Source organism: Oncorhynchus gorbuscha, linkage group LG03 (genome assembly GCF_021184085.1).
Source record: "Oncorhynchus gorbuscha isolate QuinsamMale2020 ecotype Even-year linkage group LG03, OgorEven_v1.0, whole genome shotgun sequence".
NCBI classification, from domain to species: domain Eukaryota; kingdom Metazoa; phylum Chordata; class Actinopteri; order Salmoniformes; family Salmonidae; genus Oncorhynchus; species Oncorhynchus gorbuscha.
The window spans coordinates 33,445,937-33,462,196 of NC_060175.1; positions in this window are offsets into that span (position 1 = coordinate 33,445,937).

The window sequence follows — 16,260 nt, forward strand, 5'->3', positions numbered from 1 at the left end:
CTGTAACATTGCCTATGAGGTAATGCCTTGGGCATGTAACAAACCACTGATTCTATCTCACTATGTGGTTATCCAGCAGTAGGCTATGCATATAATGTATATTATAATTTTCGCTCACCTGTAAAGTGTGAATGGAGTGAAAAACTCTAACTAGCTTGACAAATGTTTGTAGGCTGACCGACAAACTGAACAAAAGAGCAGGGAGAGTTTTAATGAGCTCACCCTGCCTTACTAATAAGCTAAATTTCAAGAGCTAAGAGGATTATGTTTTGTTTCAAGTAAATGAGATTTATCAGATAGTGATTTCATGCTCTTGGTGCTGAGATTGGGAGTGGGGCAAAAGTTCACTCCTGTAATTCCCACCTACTGCCCAACAATAACATAATTAAACTCTTATGACTTCTGACACATGCAGAGGCTTTTGAGCTACGGTTCTTTCTTAAAGCTACTAAGAGCAGTCTCCTGCACGCTATGGCTTTCTGCAACTGTATGAGTGTTACGCAAGCTTCCGCAATCTGCTAGGCAGATATCATCCATCTACAATCTAAACAGCCCATGGATTATTCAAAAGAGCTTTTTTGGATGTACCTTACTGTTCAGTTTTGTTCTTAACCTTAAAATATAGGGGAAATAGTTTTATATGAGCCTATAAATTTCCATATTTCCCATTATCTGACATTTCTGTATAGTCCTCCTGAGGCCTTTTGTCTCTTACCTCACCGTACTGTCAAAACAGTTGAACAATAACCTTGTGAAGAGGTGAGGTGAGAGGGATTGAGGGATAATAATACAGTATCAGGTGCTCCAGTGCATTGTGGGCCAAGCCAAACCTTCAGATGCTTCCTCTGACCTGACAACACTTAGTCTATTCATTCCATCTATGGCTGATCAATCACAATCTGTCCACAATCCAATGGATTTTAGTTTGATTGAAAAGAAAGCCTACTGTGTTTTTTATGTTCCCTCTGTTATTTCATTTTGTCTTTATAAGAAGCTCTGCTTCCAAAATCAGTGAAGTGAGAAACGTTTTTATGATGCAGCCATGGCAAATTTTGCCTGCTGGGATACGATAATGACTAGCATTTTTACCAACTTCGTTCCCATCCTAACTCAAAACATAAACATGCAAAACCATATTTCTCACGAGAAAGAAACATAACTGGAGTTGTTTTCTTGACTGTGAGTTCCCTTGTGGTATGCTAACTCACCATGACGTTGTGACAGATGGCAGAGTTGGTCTGACATGAATTAAATCTGAAATGAGAGCCAAAAGCTAAACCCTTGCCAAAGAGCAGAGCCTTGGACGCAGTCCCGCTGGTGTGAAATATGAGAGCCCCAACTAACCCCCTCCAGTCCACACATACCTAACCCCACAGTGATCAGTGACCAGGTGTATTGGTCATGATAAACACAAAACCTTTTTTTGTCACAGTGGACAGATGTTTCACATTGTTGGCTTGGATATTCAAACCAGAAACCTTTTTGTTACTGGCCCAACTCTCTAACCACTAGGCTATGTGCCCCTTCTGGGAAGGATGATTATCCTCCCATACTCTTGCACACACACAATCATACACACACATACATATACTATACACACACAAACATGCTTCTGGGTCTGTTTGGACTTATAACATGGGAGTCCAATAACCTGTTTCTTATCATCCTCTCTACATTACCTGAGTAATGACGGAGAGCAGTTAGATGGTAGGACAACAGATGGGCTGGACAATACCTTTTAAATCATCATTTAGAGACTAAATATAAACAGGGTAGAGCAGTCTTACCTTGGTCACATGGACAAACTCTAAATTAGTCCCAAAAATATAAACATCATTGAGTAATCATGACTTATTTTTATCTTCCCACATCAATGCAGTGCATTCGGAAAGTATTCAGATCCCTTGACTTTTTACAATTCTTTTTAAGTTACAGCCTTCTTATAAAATGGATTAAATCATTTTCCCCCTCATCAATCTCCACGAAATACACAATTATTTTTGCTAATTTATAAAAAATAAAAATTGATATCACATTTGCATAAGTATCTGACCCTTTACTCAGTAATTTGTTGAAGCACCTTTGGCAGTGATTACAGCCTTGAGTCTTCTTGGGTATGACGTTACAAGCTTGGCACACCTGTATGTGGGGAGTTTCTCCCATTCTTCTCTCTGAAGATCCTTTCAAGCTCTGTCAGATTGGATGGGGAGCATCACTGCACAGCTATCTTCAGGTCTCTCTGGAGATGTTTGATCAGGTACAAGTCCAGGTACTTGCTGGGCCACTCAAGGACATTCAGAGACTTGTGCCGAAGCCACTCCTGCATTGTTTTGGCTGTGTGCTTAGGGTCGTTGTTCTGTTGGAAAGGTGAACCTTTGCCCCAGTCTGAGGTCCTGAGCGCTCTGGAACAGGTTTTTATGAAGGATCTCTCTGTACTTTGCTTTGTTCATTTTTCCCTCAATCCTGACTCCCAGTCCCTGCCGCTGACAAATATCCCCACAGATTGATGCGGCCACCACCAGGCTTCAACATAGGGATGGTGCCAGGTTTCCTCCAGGTGTGACGCTTGGCATTCAGGCCAAATAGTTCAATCTTGGTTTCGTCAGAGAAGTCCTTTAGGTGCCTTTTTGGAAATCTCCAAGCGGGCTATCATGTGCTTTTTTGTGTGCTTTTTTTTACTGCTTTTTTACTGAGGAGTGGCTTCCATCTGGCCACTCTACCATACAGGCCTGATTGGTGGAGTGCTGCAGAGATGGTTGTCCTTCTTGAAGGTTCTCCCATCTCCACAGAGGAACTCGGGAGCTCTGTCAGAGTGAGCATCGCGTTCTTGGTTCCCTCCATGACCAAGGCCCTTCTCCCCCTTTTGCTCAGTTTGGCCGAGCGACCAGCTCTAGGAAGAGTCTAGGTGGTTCCAAACTTCTTCCATTTAGGAAAGACAGAGGCCACTGTGTTCTTGGGGACCTTCAATGACGCAGAAATGTTTAAGCATTGAAGGTCCCTTCCCCAGATCTGTGCCACGACACAATCCTGTCTCTGAGTTCTATGGACAATTCCTTCAAACTTATGGCTGTGTTTTTGCTCTGACATGCACTGTCAACTGTAGGACCTTATATAGACAGTTGTGTGCTTTTCCTAATCATGTCCAATCCTTTGAATTTACCACATGTGGACTCAAATCAAGTTGAAAAAACATCTCAAGGATGATCAATGGAAAGAGTATACACCTGAGCTCAATTTCGAGTTCCATAGCAAAGGGTCTGAATACTTATGTAAATAAGCTATTTCTGTTTCAAATTTTAGATACATTTGCAAAAATGTCTGTTTTCACTTTGTGATTATGGGGTATTGTACACACAAGATTGATGGGGAAAAAAATGATTTAATTCATTTCAGAATCAGGCTGTAATAAGGCTGTAACGTAAAAAATGTGGAAAAAAGGAAGGGGTCTGAATACTTTCCGAATGCACTGTAGCAATTACTGCTATAATGATTATGTTTTTGACTGGGAAATTTTCATAACCATTAACTTCAATTTAAGAAACCTTGATTTCCCTAGTGAAAGTGGAATCTCCATCTCACAGTGCATGTCTCTCTGCTGCCAGTCAGTTTGCTGTGAATGTGACATTGACAATCCAGTGGTGGTGAGTCAGACTCTGTATCATGTGACTTTAGAAGGGTATCCAGTCCACTCCCGATCAGGCCCACAGTGCCCTTGGCTCAGCCTACGCACTGTCCATTAGCAAGCATTACAGCCCTACAAGGCTCTTGCAGGTCCCTCCCAGCTCCCAGCCTGTCCTTGCATTAGCTTAGGCTTCAAGGTCCTTCTGCTTTTACAGACAGAGGAGAGCCCTGCTTAGAATGGTGGTGTTCTGAAGGTCAACCTGCACTTCATTGATTGTTCAATTTTATTGCACTGGATGGATTGGATTTTAACTTTTGAGCTGACGCTGGTCCATTGTGGGGAAAAAACATACATTTATCTGAAATAAAGGTTCAGAGAGTAGACCCTACAGCTCTCTAACAGAAATCAGTAATTTAATTAATTCATTAAAATGTATAATCCCAGAGTGGTAATGGGAAAGAGAGATTATTTCTGAAGCAGAATAACAGAGCTGTGTGTGATTGTCGATAAAGACAAACAACATTAAGCTGCCAGGTGTGCTAGGGTGATCCCTAAAACCTGGCTAATGTTGATACCAGACAGGTAGAGGACCAGTGGCTGAGACACGTGTGGCTATTGACTGGACAGGATCAGTCATGAGCTATAAACTGGTTTCCACAAGACGGCTTCACTTCCAAGGCAGTTATAGTCAATTAACTAATCACTGATCATAATCTTGATGTGATTGGCCTGACTGAAACATGGCTTAAGCCTGATTAATTTACTGTGTTAAATGAGGCCTCTCCTCCTGGTTACACTGGAGACCATATCCTCTGCGCATCCCACAATTACGGAAGTGTTTGCTAACATTTACGATAGCAAATTTAAATTTGCCTCCCAAAAAATGACGGTGTTTTTGTCTCTTGAACTTCTAGTCATGAAATCTATGCAGCCTACTAAATCACTTTTTATAGCTTCTGTTTATAGGCCTCCTGGACCGTATACTGCGTTCCTTACTGAGGTCCCTGAATTCCTATCAGACCCTGTAGTCATGGTAGATAATGTTCCAATTTTTGGTGACTTTAATATTCATATGGAAAAGTCCACAGACCCACTCCAAATGGCTTTTGGATCCATCATCAACTCAGTAGGTTTTGTCCAACATGTTTCTGGACCTACTCACTACCACAGTCATACTCTGGACCTAGTTTTGTCCCGTGGAATAAATATTGTGGATCTTAATGTTTTCCTCATAATCCTGGACTATCGGACCACCATTTTATTACGGTTGCACCTACCCAAGGACGTCAGAGTACAAAAATTGGTTAACTACCTAACTGAGGAACTAAATTTAACCTTGCGTAATACCTTAGATGCAGTCGCAACCCTAAAAACAAAAAACATTTGTCATAAGAAACTAACTCCCTGGTATACAGAAAATACCCGAGCTCTGAAGCAAGCTTAGAGAAATTTGCAACGGAAATGGCGCTACACCAAACTGGACTCTCTTCCGACATTTTTTTCACTGCTGCTCGATCATCCTATTATTTACATTGAGGAGAATAAAAAACTCCTACATTTATTTTTGATACTGTCGCAAAGCTAACGAAAAAGCAGCATTCCCCAAGAGAGGATGGCCTTCACTTTAGCAGTGATAAATTCATTAACTTCTTTGACGAAAAGATCATGATCCTCAGAAAGCAAATTACGGACTCCTCTTTAAATCTGCATATTTCTCCAAAGCACAGTTGTCCTGAGTCTGCACAACACTGCCAAGACCTAGGATAAAGGGAGACACTAAAGTTTTTAACACTATATCTCTACACGAACAAGTTCTGGCCTGGTTTAGATCTTATCTGTTGGAAATATATCAGTTTGTCTCTGTGGATGGTTTGTCTTTTGACAAATCAACTGTAAATTTTGGGGTTCCTTAAGTTTCCGTTTTAGGACCACTATTATTTTCGCTATATATTTTACCTCTTGGTGATGTCATTTGGAAACATCATTTTAACTTTCTCTGCTATGCGGATGATACACAGCTGTACATTTCAATGAAACATGGTGAAGCTTCAAAATTGCCCTCCCTGGAAGCCTGTGTTTCAGACATAAGGAAGTGGATGGCGGCAGTTTTTTAAACTTTTAAACTCGGACAAAACAGAGATGCTAGTTCTAGGTCCCAAGAAACAAAGCGTCACGACTCCTACCGAAGGTGGCTCCCCTTCCTGTTCGGGTGGCGCTCGGCGGTCGTCGTCACCGGCCTACTAGCTGCCACTGATCCCTTTTCCCCCTTTTCTATTTATTAGTTGCACCTGTGTTTAGTTTAGGATAATTGGTTTGGCTTGGTAGCGGCAGGGTAGCCTAGTGGTTAGAGCGTTGGACTAGTAACCGAAAAGTTGCAAGTTTATATCCCCGAGCTGACAAGGTACAAATCTGTCATTCTGCCCCTGAACAGGCAGTTAACCCACTGTTCCTAGGCCGTCATTGAAATTAATAATTTGTTCTTAACTGACTTGCTTACTTAAATAAAGGAAAAATACATTTTAAAAATTACCAGCCGGCCCGCCTGCTGGTTCTGCGGGATTGTTTTCAGTGTACATGTTTTCTGTGTATTTTGTATTTTGCTGGACTGTTTAAGTTCCCGGTGTTTGGGGCATTTGTTTGGGTTGGCATCATTTCACCGTTGTGGTGCAAATAAAGTAGCGCTACCCTGAAATCTCTGCTTCCTGCTCCTAACTTATTCCTCCACTACAACCCGGGCGTTACAGAATCCCACTCCATTAAAGAATGGAGTCAGCAGGAGCAGCTGCCAACCCACTCCCATCGATGGAGGAACGTGTCCTCCACCATACCACCGTCCTCCATCAGATAGGATCTGCGATGGACCAGATGATGGAGAGAATGGACCGATGGGAGAGGAGTGGTCTCCTCTCTCCACCTTCGGTTCCTCCAGCTCTGGATCCCCCATCTCCTCTCTCCCCCTCCGGCTCCAGCGCTCTCCGTCTTGCGCTCCTGAGAGACTATGATGGAGCGGCGGCAGGGTGTCAGGGGTTCCTGCTCCAACTGGAACTGTACCTGGCGACAGTGAGGCCCACTGCCACGGGAGCGGAGAGGGTGATGGTCTTCGTCTCTTGCCTGACGGGTTGTGCTCTGGAGTGGGAGAACGCGGTCTGGAGTGGCCCAGACTCGGCGAAGGAGCACTACCCGGAATTCACCCGCCGGTGAGCGACTGTTCCACCTTAGGCAGGAGAAGAGGAGCGCACAGGATTACGCGTTGGAGTTCCAGACCTTGGCCGCTGGGGCTGGGTGGAACGACAGGTCCCTGATAGACCACTACTGGTGTAGTCCGCAGGGAGCTAGCGTGTCGGGATACCGCTCTCTCCCTTGATGAACTCATCGACATGTCTATCCGGCTGGACAATCTGCTGGCTGCCCATGGGCGTTCTAAGAGGGTCCTGTTTGTTCCACCACCCAGCGCCCCCGCTCCCATTCCTATGGAGTTAGGGGGGGCCGTGCCGAGGGGTACCAGAGGAGGAGGCCCGTCTGGGAGTCGAGAGGGCAGGCGGAACGCTTCTCAGTCACCCCAGGTGAGTCAGCACCAAACTCACCAGAACCCCCTGTTGGTCCTGTGTGTCTTAATTTTTTCCCTTGATGTTTTTCCCCTCTTCCCAGCATAAGGCGCTAGTCGATTCAGGTGCAGCTGGGAACTTTATGGATCGCGGACTCGCCATCAAGCTGGGTGTTCTGCTCATGCCGATAGACTCTCCCTTCCCCGTGCACTCCCTAGACAGCCGGCCGTTAGGGTCAGGGTTGGTCAGGGAGGCCACGGTTCCACTGGACACGGTGACGCAGGAGAATCATAGGGAGCGAATTAGTCTGTTCATTATCGAAATCACCTGCGTTTCCAGTGGTGCCTCGGATTCCCTGGCTGGCTAGTCACAATCCTAAGATTTCGTGGAGACAGGGGGTTCTCCAGGGGTGGTCAGAGGAGTGTTCTGGAAGGTGTCTGGGAGTTTCCATCAGGGCCACATCGGTAGAGAGTCCAGACCAGGGTTCCAGGGTTCCACGGGGCGCATCTCCCCTGAATTTGTTGATTTGGCAATCGCTTTCAGTAAGAAGAGAGCGACTAAATTACCACCTCATCGACAGGGGGATTGCGCGATAAATCTCCAGGTAAACGCTGCGATTCCCAAGAGTCACGTGTACCCATTTTCCCAGGAGAAGACGTTGGCTATGGAGACATATGTCACGGAATCTCTGGGGCAGGGGTACATTCAGCCCTCCATCTCACCCGTCTCCTCAAGTTTCTTTTTTGTGAAGAAAAAAGGAGGGAGGTCTGCACCCGTGCATTGATTATAGAGGTCTAAATGCCATCACAGTGGGGTTTAGTTACCCACTACCGGTCATCGTCACCGGCCTACTAGCTGCCACTGATCCCTTTTCTGTTTATTAGTTGCACCTGTGTTTAGTTTAGGATAATTGGTTGGGCTTTATTTACCAGCCAGCCCGCCTGCTGGTTGTGCGGGATTGTTTTCAGTGTACATGTTGTACACGGCTGTAGGTCACTGTTGCCTGTGTATTTTGTATTTTGCTGGACTGTTCAAGTTCCCGGTGTTTGGGGCATTTGTTTGGATTGGCGGCGTCGTTTCACCGTTGTGGTGCAAATAAAGTAGCGCCACCCTGAACTCTCTGCTTCCTGCTCCTAACTTCTTCCTCCACTACAACCCGGGCGTTACACAAAGAGATCTTCTGTTGGATCTGACAATTAATCTCGATGGTTTTACGATCATCTCAAATAAAACTGTGAAGGACCTCGTCGTTACTCTGAACCCTGATCTCTCTTTTGATGAAGGACAGCTTTTTTCTATCTTCGTAACATTGCAAAAATCTGAAACTTTCTGTCCAAAAAGAATGCAAAATATATCCATGCTTTTGTCCCTTCTAGGTTAGACTACTGCAATGCTCTACTTTCCGATTACCCCGATAAAGCACTAAGGAAAACTTTAGTTAGTGCTAAACACGGCTGCTAGAATCTTGACTAGAACCAAAAAATGTGATCATGTTACTCCAGTGCTAGCCTCTCTACACTCGTTTCCTGTTAAGGCAAGGGCTGATTTCAAGATTTAGTGCTAACCTACAAAGCATTACATGGGCTTGCTCCTACCTGTCTTTCTGATTTGGTCCTGAAGTACATACCTACACGTACGCTACGGTCACAAGGCACAGGCCTCCTAATTGTCCCTAGAATTTCTATGCAAACAGCTGGAGGCAGGGCTTTCTCCTATAGAGCTAAATCTTTATGCAATGGTCTGCCTATCCATGTGAGAGACGCTGACTTGGTCTCAACCTTTAAGTCTTTATTGAAGACTCGTCTCTTCAGTAGGTCCTATGATTGAGTGTCGTTTGGCCCAGGGGTGTGAAGGTGAACGGAAAGGCACTGGAGCGACAAACCGCCCTTGCTGTCTCTGCCTGACCGGTTCCCCTCTCTCCACAGGGATTCTCTGCCTCTAACCTTATTACGGGGGCTGAGTCACTGGCTTACTGATGCTCTTCCATGCCGTCCCTAGGATGGGTGCGTCACTTGAGTGGGTTGACGCCCCCTCAGGTTCATGCATGGGGGAGATCTTTGTGGGCTATACTCTGCCTTGTCTCAGGGTAGTAGGTTGGTGGTTGAAGATATCTCTCTAGTGGTGTGGGGGCTGTACTTTGCCAAAGTGGGTGGGGTTATATCCTTCTTGTTTGGCCCTGTACGGGGGTATTGTCAGACAGGGCCACAGTGTCTCCCGAAATGTCCTGTCTCAGCCTCCAGTATTTATGCTTCATTAGTTTGTGTCGGGGGCTAGGGTCAGTCTGTTATATCTGGAGTATTTTTCTCCTGTCTTATCCGGTGTCCTTTCTGAATTTAAGCATGCTCCCTCTAATTCTCGCTCTCTCTTTTTCTATCTTTCTCCTTCTCTCTCTCTTTCTCTCTCTCTTTCTCTCTCTCTTCTCTCTGAGGACCTGAGCCCTAGGACCATCCCTCAGGACAACCTGGCCTGATGACTCCTTGCTGTCCCCAGTCCACCTGGTCATTCTGCTGCTCCAGTTTCAACTGTTCTACCTGCGGCTATGGAACCTTGACCTGTTTACTGGACGTGCTACCTTGTCCCGAACCTGCTGTTTTGGACTCTCTCTCTACAGCACCTGCTGCCTCTAACTCTGAATGATTGGCTATGAAAAGCCAACTGACATTTACTCCTGAGGCGCTGAGGTGGAAGCAAAATACCCTCTACAACCACTGTGATTATTATTATTATGATTATTATTATAATCTATGAACGTTTGAACATCTTGGCCATGTTCTGCTATCATCTCCACCTGGCACAGCCAGAAGAGGACTGGCTACCCCTCAGAGCCTGGTTCCTTTCTAGGTCTCTTCCTAGGTTCCGGCCTTTCCAGGGAGTTTTTCCTAGCTACCGTGCTTCTACATCTGCATTGCTTGCTGTTTGAGGTTTTAGGCTGGGTTTCTGTACAGCACTTTGTGACATTGGCTGATGTAAAAAGGTCTTTATAAATACATTTGATTGATTGTTAGCTGGTTGACTTTGTACTCAGGTGTAACTGGACAATGACACTTCCCTCTCGTGCAGATCCATATTGTCTGGTCAATGAAGCATTAGAGCGACTCACAGGCACAATTAGGGTTTTGCGCCTTGCACAAGGGAACATCGCTAGATTGTTCATCTTATTGACCCAGGAATTTGAACCAGTGACGTTTTGGTTATTGGTACAACACTCTTAACCACTAGGCTACCCACAGTGAGGTCTGAAATTATTGACACCCTTATAAAGATGAGCAAAAATGACTGTATAAAATATATAATTCAAATACTATGCTGTATTCATGCATCATAAAAAATGTGAAATTATATTATTTAATACTAATACAATTACTCTGAGAAAAATATTTTGTTGAACAAGTAATAAAATAAAATCTCAAAAATGTAAGGGTCAGATTATTGACACCCCTGTTTTCAATATCTTTCAATACCTCACCTTGCGATGATAATGACACTGAGCCCTTTTCAACAACAAGAAAATGAGTTGGAGAACACACTGGGAGGGATCCTAGACCATTCCTCCATACAGAATCCTTCCAGATCCTTGATATCCTTCATCTGCGCTTATGGACTACCCTTTTCAAGTCAAACCACTGGTTTTAAAATGGGGTTCAAAGTCTGTAGAATGAGATGGCCATTGCAAAACGTTGATTTTGCGGCAAATTAATCATTTATTTATTCTCTTGCTGGAAGATCGACTTGCAGCCAGGTTTCAGCTTCCTGGCAGGGGCAACCAAGTTTTGGGCTGAAATATCCTGGTTACTGGGTAAAGTTTATAATTCCATTGACCTTACCAAGGGCCCCAGGACCAGTGGAAGCAAAATAGCTCCATAACATCATAGATCCACCACCATATTTTACAGTCGGTATGTTTTTCTTCTGCTCATGCATTCTCATTTCGACACTTCCAGTTGAAGCTCGCATCCGCTACAAGACCATGGTGCTTGCCTACGGAGCTGTGAGGGGAACGGCACCTCAGTACCTCCAGGCTCTGATCAGGCCCTACACCCAAATAAGGGCACTGCGTTCATCCACCTCTGGCCTGCTCGCCTCCCTACCACTGAGGAAGTACAGTTCCCGCTCAGCCCAGTCAAAACTGTTCGCTGCTCTGGCTCCCCAATGGTGGAACAAACTCCCTCACGACGCCAGGACAGCGGAGTCAATCACCACCTTCTGGAGACACCTGAAACCCCACCTCTTTAAGGAATACCTAGGATAGGATAAAGTAATCCTTCTCACCCCCCCCTTCCCCCCTTAAAATATTTAGATGCACTATTGTAAAGTGGCTGTTCCACTGGATGTCATAAGGTGAATGCACCAATTTGTAAGTCGCTCTGGATAAGAGCGTCTGCTAAATGACTTAAATGTAAATGTAATGTAAATGACACCAAACCCACCACTGGTGTGTGTAGCCAACGAGCATCATTTTCATGTTATTTAAAAAATGGAAATTCCTGGAGTTTGCTAAATGACATTGGCACTTTGATTGGTCAGCTGACATGAAAATAGAGTTCTTTGGCCACGCACACCAGTGGTGGGTTTGGCATCGAAATGAGAATGCATGAATTGTATTAGTATAAAATAATAGAATTTCCCATATTTTGAGCATACAATATACAGTAGCTCAGTATTTCAAGTATTTATTTTATACAGTCATTTTTATTCACCTTCATCAATCGTGTCAATAATTCTGGACCCCACTTCATGTCCGTTTGTTTCTTAAGAATAACAGTATACTTATTTCTGAAGTATGAAATAATACAGTTGGTAAAGAAGCTGCAGCACAGCTGCAAGAGCAGAAGGACTACCCACTGGGCACACACTGGTTGAATCAACGTTGTTTCCACATTATTTCAATTCAATTACGTTGAACCAGTGTGGAAAAAATGTTAAATTGACATCTGTACCCAATGGGTACATAAACTGTTTCTTGTTGAATATGTATTGGAAAGAGAACCTGACAAGCCGCTGTGTATTCTTTGGTCAAACTAACGAGGAGCTAGAAAAACAGTAATATTTAGCTTTTTTTAGGACTGTTGCCGATAAGATTGTGAATTCAGAAAACCCAATTATTCCGGTCTGACATCGACTCCACTTGTAATGAAAAGTGGATGGAAATAACACCTCGAATCACTGTGTTCTAGCTGTTTCCATCTTTACTCCTCCCAGAAAGAGAGAAGCATTTCCACCTATTATGATCCACCTATTATGATAATGGATGTTTTCATCATGAAGACAGGACAAATGTGAATTACTAGTAATTGTTTGCTCAGTTAACACTGGATGCAAATACAGGACAGCAGCAGCCTCGCTTGTTGTGTTCTGTTCCATATGAACAGGACATAATCCTCTGAAATGAAAGATGGATATTGTTGGACTTGTTGGTTTCATTTCCCCCTGAGGAGCGACCAGGGTTGACCACCCCTGCCCACGCCGTGCCCCTCAGACTGGGCTAGCCCAAATAAACACCTCTCCCAGAGGCACTCCACAGACACCACGGGGAGCTTCATCCTGCTATGGTTTGGGAGCGAGAGGGCTGGGGTCCTGACTTTACAAACAGACCGAGTCAGGCTCTGCTGAGGCTGTCAGAGTGGGCCACTATTTATGGCCAAAGCATAAATCGGAGAAAAAATGCTTCAAACACCCCACCTCAAACTTGTATTTAAACAGACCGTTTAAAAAATGCTTGCTATTTCGTCACAGAACATGTCATGTTGGCTCATAGGCTGAGCTGGCCAATCAGCTGGCCACACCATTCTAACATAGAAAAGCTATTTTTTAAACATAATTACACATTTTTGGAAGGAAAACCATTTCACTCATATTGTAATGAATTATTATGGGTTATGTTCATAAAAATCTGGAAACACAGAACAGTTACTTTAAAGGGTAGAATCACAACACACATTCTGTTAGAATGTGTAACCTGGGTCTGCTGGCCATGTGCCTTGGCTAACAGAGAGGGGAAGAGAAGAGAAGGGTCTGGGCCCCGGGGTGTGCTTATGCAACCAGTGATCCTTTTGTTAGTGATATCACCATCCTCATCATCAGCGCTATAGAATAATTAACTTCGTAGCTGGCCCCTGCGTCAGTGGGAATTCCACAGCCACTGGAATCTGTGGGAGAATGTAGAAGTGACTGGGATAAGCTCCGGCTAGGATGTGGGACACAGTAGATTTAGGGAGTGATACATGTCACGTAATTGAGTTTTCTTAAAGTTGACCCTGGAGACTCAATGAGGATTCTACAGCGGGGCATAAAGTGGGGAGAGCCAAGTCAGGGAGCTTATGTAAGGTCCACCATCATTCATCATTCATTACCACAATTACTAGTATAACTATAATGAACTATACTGAACAAAAATATTTCATCAGCTGAAATAAAAGATCCCAGAAGTTTTCCAAATGTTTACATCCCTGTTAGTGAGCATTTTTCCTTTGCCAGGATAATCCATCCAGCTGACATGTGTGGCATATCAGGAAGCTGATTAAACAGCATGATCATTACACAGGTGCGCTCTGTGGTGGGGACAGTAAAAGGCTATAAGCCCACTGTCGTTTTGGAGAATTTGGCAGCACTTCCAACTGGCCTCACAACCGCAGACCACATGTGGCCATGCCGGCCCAGGACCTCTAAATCCGGCTTTTTCACCTGTGGGATCATGGGGGGGGGGCTCCCCTATGCCCTCCCAGGCCCACCCATGGCTACTCCCCTGCGCAGTCATGTGAAATCCATAGATTAGGGCCTAATTAATTTATTGCAATTGTCTGATTTCCTTCTATGAACGATAACTCAGTAATATCTTTGACGTTGTTGCATGTTGTGTTTATATTTTTGTTCAGTATATCTTAAAAAATGCTTCCTATGACCTTGTAAACGTCCTCTGTCTAATAAATGTGTATTTCCCTCCCTCTGCTGGTCGGGTGCATCATTAATTCAATTTATATCACTTCACTGCAACTTTAGGTTAGATGGGCATTCCTTAGAAAAACATTTATCCAGCTCGACTGCTTCACAGCACAGACTTGGCAAAGCAATCGCTGAATTTGTTCGAGCAGGCAGATCTAAATACATAACTTTCATATAACTATAATAACGCATGCAATCTACACACTTCCTTAAATCTAAAATAAGTAAAGAAGTAATTTTGTGTGGAAGTCAAATATTTGTTTTACGTGTGAGGCAGACACATTGCAGAATTACAAAACCCAGCCTATCTCCCCTTGTCTATAGGAGGGACAAATGCTGTTTAAATGGCCCAAATGTTGATTTAGACATTCACAAATTTAACAGATTTTGACTATCACTAATGTAATGATATGTTTGGTAAAGTAATAAAGAAGGTGAAATATTTTGGGTCAATGTTCCTAAAACAGAATATAACTATTTATGGACATATTATAAAGTATTAAAAAGATTATTCATTCACAATAAAAAACTACTACATTAATCAAATGTTGCCATCTTGCAAGATTGATGACTTAAACCATAGTGAACAATAGTGCAAAACGGCTGCCAGTTCAACTGCTTATAAGTGATCTATAATGGAGATCTCCTAATTTTGTTCTGTTAAGCGACACCATTCACTAATTATGAAAACAAGCCCCTTTAACCTTTGCCATGTTTTAAACTAATGTGTGTGACATAAAAAGCAGCAGCAGTGTCGAAACTATGGCATGTAAGATGAGCGTGTGGGCCGATTGACCTGCAGTCAGGAAGCAAAGGAGCAGTAACTAAGCCTCTAATAATGTTCTAAGATTAGGCCAAGACAAGTCAGTCCACACATAGTAATCTCTTCTAAGGCTATCTGCATAGTATCTCATAGGCTGACTTCTTCCTCAATAATCATCCAGCAACCCCATACTTCTTAGTTCTTCTTATGGCTCGTTTTGGGAACTTGTTGACTTTTAGGATTCAGAAGAAGTTTGTCTACTGGCCCGGGGGACTCGGATGCAGACGAACTCATTCCTTTCAGTGGCTGGGGTAGTTTTGGCCTTTCCTGGGAGTTTTTCCTAGCCACCGTGCTTCTACACCTGCATTGCTTGCTGTTTGGGGTTTTAGGCTGGGTTTCTGTACAGCACTTTAAGATATCAGCTGATGTACGAAGGGCTATATAAATAAATTTGATTTGATTTGATTTCGATTTCTGTGCCGAAAGGCTTTCTAAACCATCATCAATGAGACAAATATGCCATTTCAAGGTTATGCATGGCATGGATGTAGTCAACATTTGCATTTACAACCATCCTAAATTCGATCAATAATTTAGGCCTACCAACCTTGAGCAGCAGGCTGCCGATGGAAAGAACCAACTGGGGCACAAATTAAACTTCTATTCCACGTTGGTTCAACATAATTTCATTGAAATGACGTGGAAACAACATTGATTCAATATGTGTGCTCAGTGGGATAACATTTTTTCCACAATTGTTTCAGAGGCATTCATGGAATTAAATGGAAAGTTGCACTAGACATGCCATTTTAAATTTTTACAAATATTTCACCTTTATTTAACCAGGTAGGCCAGTTGAGAACAAGTTCTCATTTACAACTGTGACCTGGCCAAGATAAAGCAAAAGTAGTGTGAAAAAAACAACAACACAGAGTTACACATAAACAGACATACAGTCAATAACACAAAATAAAATTAAAATAGAAAAATCTATGTACAGTGTGTGCAAATGTAGAAGAGTAGGGAGGTAGGCAATAAATAGGCCACATAGGCTAAAATAATTACAAATTAGCATTAATAATAAGTGATAGATGTGCAGATGATGATGACTTGCAAGTAGAGATACTGGGGTGAAAAAGAGCAAGAGGGTAAGTAATAATATGGGGATGAGGTAGTGGGGTGTGCTATTTACAGATTGGCTGTATTGTAGCCAAATCGACTGCTGTCTGACTGTAAAGCTAGTGTCCATATATTTCATCTCTAGTGTGAAGTTATTTAATTTAGCCATTTAATTATGATTGTTCGTTATGTTTGTCATTATATGATTTTAGTTGACTAGGGTAAATGATGATGATGATGACCACTTCGTTTTCGGAAATAGGACAGTTTTC